Genomic DNA, 6,980 nt, shown 5'->3' on the forward strand with positions numbered 1-6,980 from the left:
GGACCTTTGTTTGCAATGACAGTTGATAAGGGAGAGGAAGAGAGAGGACAGAAAATGAAACATGAGTGGGAGGGATTACAAAGGGGATCTCACCGGTTAGCGGCCCTGTAATGAGGAAAAATAAAATAGATAGGGAAGATGAGAGAAAGGAAGAAAAGGACAATTACTGCAGAGTGCGTAAGTATTATCATGCATATGCTGTCGAAATCCAACTAAGACAAATGGCAAAAGGAAAGGCGGTAACTTGAACTGATCAAATCTTGACGGACAAGAAAAGCCCCAGAAAGAGCGAATTTGTTTCATTTTAAGTGTGCGTTGCTTACTAATTTCCAGACCCCGAAAGGAATGACTTCTATAGAGCAAGCGCATCGTTGCGGAAATACCGCATTAACTCAGCGTGAAAGGTCGCTTAACAAAAATAGACCTTTGTGTTTCCTGCCTGGACACTGTGGTCAGTGTGGGGGCAGGCCTATGTTTGATAAAAAAAATTGTACTGCAGTAAGAGTAGGCCCACTATAGAAAAGATAATACAGACAATAGTATCAGCAGAACGTCGATCATATTTCACGACAATGAGGTTTTGTGCCTCGAACGATGATGATTACCCTACACTTAAATTGTCTTTGTTTTTATGTTATTTTTTCACCGCCTAGCGCATGCGGGTTGTCATTGTATATGATGTTTTCTTTTATACTAATAGCATTTCTTGGGAACTTCGCCCAGTTTGCGATGTGTCTCCATGCACATATCCGTGTACGCATGTCTGTGTCTAACCTCTTTCCCGCCAACCTGGGTTTCTGAGTAGTCCATGGTCATATATATATAGAACGTCGGGGTGCTTTGCTTTGTGCAAAACCAACCGATGGAAGCGCTTCGGTCACTGGGTATGCAACACTAGGTATGTGAAGCGCTTCAATGACTCTCTTCGTTGTCAGCTTGGGTCACTAGGTATGTGTCACTGAGTATATGCAGCCAATCATAGCAATCATCATATAAAACGTAGCCTAAACAATTACGCACGAACCATAAGATAGATTGCTAATAGCATTAATGTCTCCATTCATCTCCAAAGGATGGACGCACCGGCAATTTTTTTCAAGTAAAAATTCAGCCGCGAGTCGGAGCCCGTGTTGTGTTTTCATTGTCCCTTGTACGCTGTTTCTAGTCTACCAAATAGAAAGCGGAGGTTGGTGCCAATGTTTTCAAGGATAGACTAGTCTTGGTCAGTACAACTCCTTTACTGTAACAACTGCGTCAGGTGAAGCAGTTGTCGCCCTGACAACGACAGGTCCCACTGTCGAAACGTCGACTCCAGCCTGAGGCTTCCATAGTTCACCCACTGCCGATCACAAGGTTGTGAATTGTCACGCAGTGTCACAGACAGAGATGTGCCGGATACTTCATAGTAAGGGCACTCCATGCAATGTTTGTGGCGTGTGTCACGCCGCCGAGTGATCGCGCACGAGGGCATACGAGACTAGTTCCCAAAACTGCCATTTCCGCGGTGCAGAAGAAAGAGGGGGAACGATAGAAAATTATCTCACGAACAAAATTAGGTATCGAAAGCAACTTGTCGTTATACATACCCAAGCCCCACTGGAGCATTCTGGTGAAATTACAGTACCGTGCCGCAAAGCACGTAGGTTCCCGGACAATATACAAATTTTCCAGCACAGACTAACATTTTTAAAGGCTGTGTTGTAAAATGTTCAAATGTCCCAGGAGCCTACGTACCTTTTGTGGCATGCTGCTGGAATTTCACCACAATGCTTCCCTGGGCTTTAATTATTTATAACCGCTAGTCATTTTCTCAACCTGATTTTGTTCGTCAGGTATTATTTATTTAAGGCATAAGCATTTCTATGCCTAATTAACAAGAAAAACCCGTCTGTCCGTCCGTCCATCCTTTTGTTTGACACGTAAGACAATCGCTTTCAAAATATGGCCCGCAACAGCAAACGAATTGACCGTCGTGCTGCCTCTCACTTCAACGCGAACTAAATGGCGAGAACACAGCACACACGAAGCTATCACCACTCGACGCACCCTGTCCCCGTCGCAGATCGCTTTCAAGAAAGGGCACGCGTGGCTGCGCCATACGCAGCCACTGTCGGAATACGGTTGACCATGGTTGATAATGATTTAATTCGAGAGGAGGCAGCGTGATCGACTACGTCTACGTACGATGTCTACCAAAGGGGACACTGTTTAATTACGTGACCTACTGCAATACGCATCGGCCAGTACTCATCTTCCACGAAGCAGCGACGTCATTCAAACGCACCATCATACAATTTGAAGATACAATAGAAACGCAACACGATCCAAAGAAGATACATCGTACATAATTAATTTTGTGTCTATTTGCTTCATTTACAAGATCTCTCTAGTCATTTCACCCCACATCCACATCCTTCCTCTTGGAGCTATCTATAGCACGATTGAGCATTTCTACTACTCGCCTCTTCGTCTATTCATCGTTAAGCAAGGTGCTCCGCCATATAAACATGGACGAGAAGAGCACAAGGACGGGCACAGACTAGTGACTGAGATTTATTGAGAAAACGCATATGTATATATTCATGTCTGCAAAATCATCGCCTACGCGCATGCTGGAAACCAGCTTTCATTCGGATGCAGTTTGATCAAGGCATTACTGACACATTCATCACCCTCCTTCCTTATGAAAAAAGCCTCAGCAAGCTCAAGTGCCATATGGTCACGACTGCGTCTCAAAATTTTTGTTCTTGCCAGCAAAGGCCAGCACGATTATTACCCGTAGCCAAAGGGCATGCGCTGCAGCCCGATGTCACATCAGACCCTTTTTCCGGTCTTTATCAAAAGCTGGTGCTCTCTTAGTCGTTCATTTATACAACGTCCCGTTTGACCGATGTAAGCCTTCCCACAGGTCAGCGGCATTTCGTATACAACCCCAGCCGAGCACCCGACGAACTGAGTGACGTGATGCTTAGTGCAGCCTCGCAGGCTCATTTATACGGAGGCGATCCGGGGGCCCAGTGAGGCCAACATGCTTGAGGCGGAGAATACCACTGACACACCGTAGCGATTGGCTACATTCTTCAGGTTGTGAGACACCCCGTGCGTATAGGAGACAACCACCGGTCAGACCGGCGGTGGTCCTGGATCGCCTCCTGAGTAGTAGTAACAAATGCTTACGCATCATTTAGAGATTCTGCATGATTTCCTTTTTCTTCTGTTCTCCACTCAGTTACGGCGAGGCGCGCGGTCGTCACTGAAAGATTGCGCGACATGTACATGTCAGAAAATCCTGGAGATAAGTTATCGTATTTCCCGCCCTTATCATTTCCGGGCAGAAGTTCAATGTACAGCACAATATATGTATCTCTCTCCGACCATAGTTCGCTAGGAGAAGCGTAAGGCACGGGTCATTGTATCGACGTCGTTCTGTCGTCATCGCCGACGTTACCTTTGTCGTCGTGCCGTAATCGCCCTTGTCGACGTCGGTTCTGTCCTGCTACCCCGTTTTTCGCCGCACCTAACCCTTTCCTTATGGCGCTTCTCTGAAATATTTCCATTTACTTCAACGTCTAACCCTCTTTTTTCACTGCATCGTTATACAGTTTTGCAACTCCGTAAACGCTGAGCATTCGTCGCCACAAACCAGTAGCGTTTCTGATCTAACGCAAGCAGTCGTAACTGCCGATGAGCTAAAATAGCGCATCGAGTCCCTAAGGATTCTGTTTTTCAACGCACCAACACGAGAGCGTAGCAGAGGCGTGTTCCTCTTGAAAAATACAACTTCACGAAGTCGCAAACAAACTTTACCTCTGTTTCAAGGTCGGTTGGGCCTAGCCCAGCACAAGCGCAATGTGCATACGAAAGTGCCGCAATTAACCCTCTCCTCCCGTTTTGTTCCGTCATGGGATGGAGAATGAAGTCCTACGTTCCTGACCTCATTTCCGACCCTAAATAACGAAAAGAAGGTCGGGGGGACACGGGCACACAGCTCTCCATCTCGTGGCACGTTCTTCGATACAGTGTGACATAAACAAAGGCCACCCACAGCCCACCACCGACATTTGTCACGTGATCACACCCCTTCAAAGCTGCGTACGCTAGGCCTAGCCAAACAGAAAGCGAAGATGGTTTATTTGCTTGTCCAAAACGCAGGAGAGGTCCTTTCTTGTTTCTTTCTCTCTTCGTTTCTTTCTTGCTCTCTTTTTTGTCGCCTTTTCGGCACCATGCCTATGCCCGATAGCACTGAGGCCGCAGTGCCCAGACACGAAAAGACTCAGGCGTAACTCTTACCACGAGATAGCAGGGGAGCGTCTCACGTGTACGTGTGTATTCACGAGCCCGCCGTCTTTGTGCTCGGAGTGAGCGTTGCTCTCGTCTGCCGCGGTATACCCGGCGCTGCTCTGTTTGACTCGACAAGAAGCCACGCAGCGTTCGCCTTCAACGCGGCGAAACGACACGTGCGGTCGCCTCCCTCCACGCACCCCTTAGCGCGGACCCCTCCACGTCACGTGTCGAGCACCTCCCGAGACCAGCCGCCACGCGGCGCCCTCTGTCTTCGTTAACAATGCCGCCCGACCTTAATGGTTCTCATCTGGCGTCCTAGATTAAGGTTATCAACACACGCCGCTTTCGGTACTCCCGAAAGTATTCAAGAAACCGTTGCTGCGGCACGGACTGATGGACGAGCGTGGAGAGCCACTGCTTGATGTGCTGCTCGGTGCGACGCGAAAAAGCCAAGACGTTTTTTTTTGGCTCACCGTCACCATCAAGTTTGCGCCGTGAACCAGAGTGGGTGCTGGCGTCGGCGAGCCAAAGCACAAGGGGCGCTCAGGGCGTGAGAACGAACGGCGAGCGGGAGATCGGTGACTCGTGGAACATCGTCGTCCAGACGTACGGGAAGTAGACTAGCAGAAGGACAGGCAACCTCGCGCAAGTCACGTGTGCGAGATTTGAAAATATCTTACGCGAATCTCAGCCTTTGAATGAACATTTCGGCCATTCCTGCGATTCAATATTTGCGTGCATTATGACGCGCGCCTTTTAGCTTATATAGATATTTGTGCACGCTTCACCACATTGTCAACGGCCTAGTGGCACTTGGCACCACGCCGTCTCCCTGCCTCGGATGCTCGACCACCCGTTCACTTCGGGTCCAGTGTAGGCCTGCGGATAGAGCAGACTAGTCGTAGTTCCTGTCTCGGTAATAGGGACTTTCTCGGGCCTTCAAGCAACGCAGCTTGCGTATCACACGCACAGATAATGCTATTAATTTTCCTTAATGTCGCCGCAAGCAAACTGTTGTTCCCTGCACATTGTTCGATCAAAAAAGAGCTAAGATTCAATCCGTTTATTGAAATACAGTCTATGGCTATACTCGCGGACAACTTTATCTGCCTATGAAGGGGAAACTAAGGGGGCGTGGTTGCTGCACATATGTTATCGCGCAAAGTAGTCCGGCAGCGTTTGACAGCGATTTTTGTTGCTCGAAAGAGACGCTGAGTCGACGCAGCTTCCACGTGCAGTGGTTTCGCGTTTCCCCAGACGCGGAAGGGAAAAGGCGCAAAATGAGTAAACTTCTACACTCAGTGGCGCGTTTTGTCTTATTTGCCTGTTGCTAATAAGATGTTTCTCTTCCACAGCCTAAACAAACGAGGATTCAAACGTGGAAACCTTTTCAGAATCGCCTTTACTTCTGCGTGCTTTGCCTCCGTAGCTTTCTTTTCATAGCCACAGAAAGTTGTCCGCAAGTATGAAGCAAAGTTCAATGCTCAGGCAGTCACGCTACAAAAATATTACAGTGAGAGTTCATACACAGCTTCTGCTACAACCACTAACTTTACTGAGCAATTCTCTAAGGACGTCTGGTAAATGGTAATCCTTGCCGTCACCAGAATCTGCTATACTGAACACTGGTATTTGCTCCAATGAGATGTAGGAGAGGAATCATATAAGCTTTCGCAAACAACTATGACCGCCTTTACTGAACACTGGCACTTGCTAAGTACGTCCGGTATAGAGGCTTCACATGCCATTTACACAGCTCCGATCATTTTCATTCAGCACAAGTAGCTCATTCAAGCATTCGAGAACATTCAACCGAGGATATTCATATGAGAATTTGCCACAAGAATAGGCTCAACAACTAAACATTGCTATTTGCCAAGGACATCCGGCAGCAATATTATATGTCATTTCCACAACGAGGTTTTTTTTCAATGATCATTAGCATTTGCTCGTGGCACGTCCGACTTTTTCTGCCCGACGTCCAACAAGCAATGAGCCTCTCCGAGGAACGAGCAGTGGGTCCAACGAGCCTCTCCTACAACCATAACCTCCCCTGCAGTTGCACAAGGACATCCGGCAGAAAGCTCGTATGTTATTGTCAAAACCATGAACTCCTTTAGTGAGCATTGGTAACTACTCCTTGGACTTCCAGCAGAAGTTTCTCATAGCCTTTCCCATGCCCACCGTATTCTTTACTGAACCCTGGTAGTTGCCAAGGTCATCCGGCAGAGGGTTTATGTCATTGTCCCAACCATGATTTTCTTTATTAACGAGCGTCTGCATCTGCTCCGATGACGTCCACCAAACTTTTCGTACCATACCCGTGACTGGGACGCTGCCTATACTGAACACTGCCCGAGTTTACACGTGGTTCAAGAAAAAAAAAAGAATAATGAGACGTGCACGGGCTAGCATTCCTTTCTTTGTTTCGCAATGGGTCTCCTCCGACCAGCGCGCACGGAGGCCTCATCAAGAACTTGGTTGCGATGCTCGGCACCCGGACAGTCACATACGCAGCACACACACAGCATACAGGACGCTTCTGGTAAAAAAAATCAAAAGAACAAAAAAAAAAAAGAAACAGTCACCGGTAGATGCGACCTTGCTCCGCTCATTACCTCTCTCCCTTTCCGTTCTTTCTTTTCTTCCTTCCTCTTCCTCGGAAATGGTGCGGCTGACCCAGACTCGCGACGATG

This window comes from Dermacentor variabilis, chromosome 11, assembly GCF_050947875.1.
Source record: "Dermacentor variabilis isolate Ectoservices chromosome 11, ASM5094787v1, whole genome shotgun sequence".
In the NCBI taxonomy this organism is placed as follows: Eukaryota; Metazoa; Arthropoda; class Arachnida; order Ixodida; family Ixodidae; genus Dermacentor; species Dermacentor variabilis.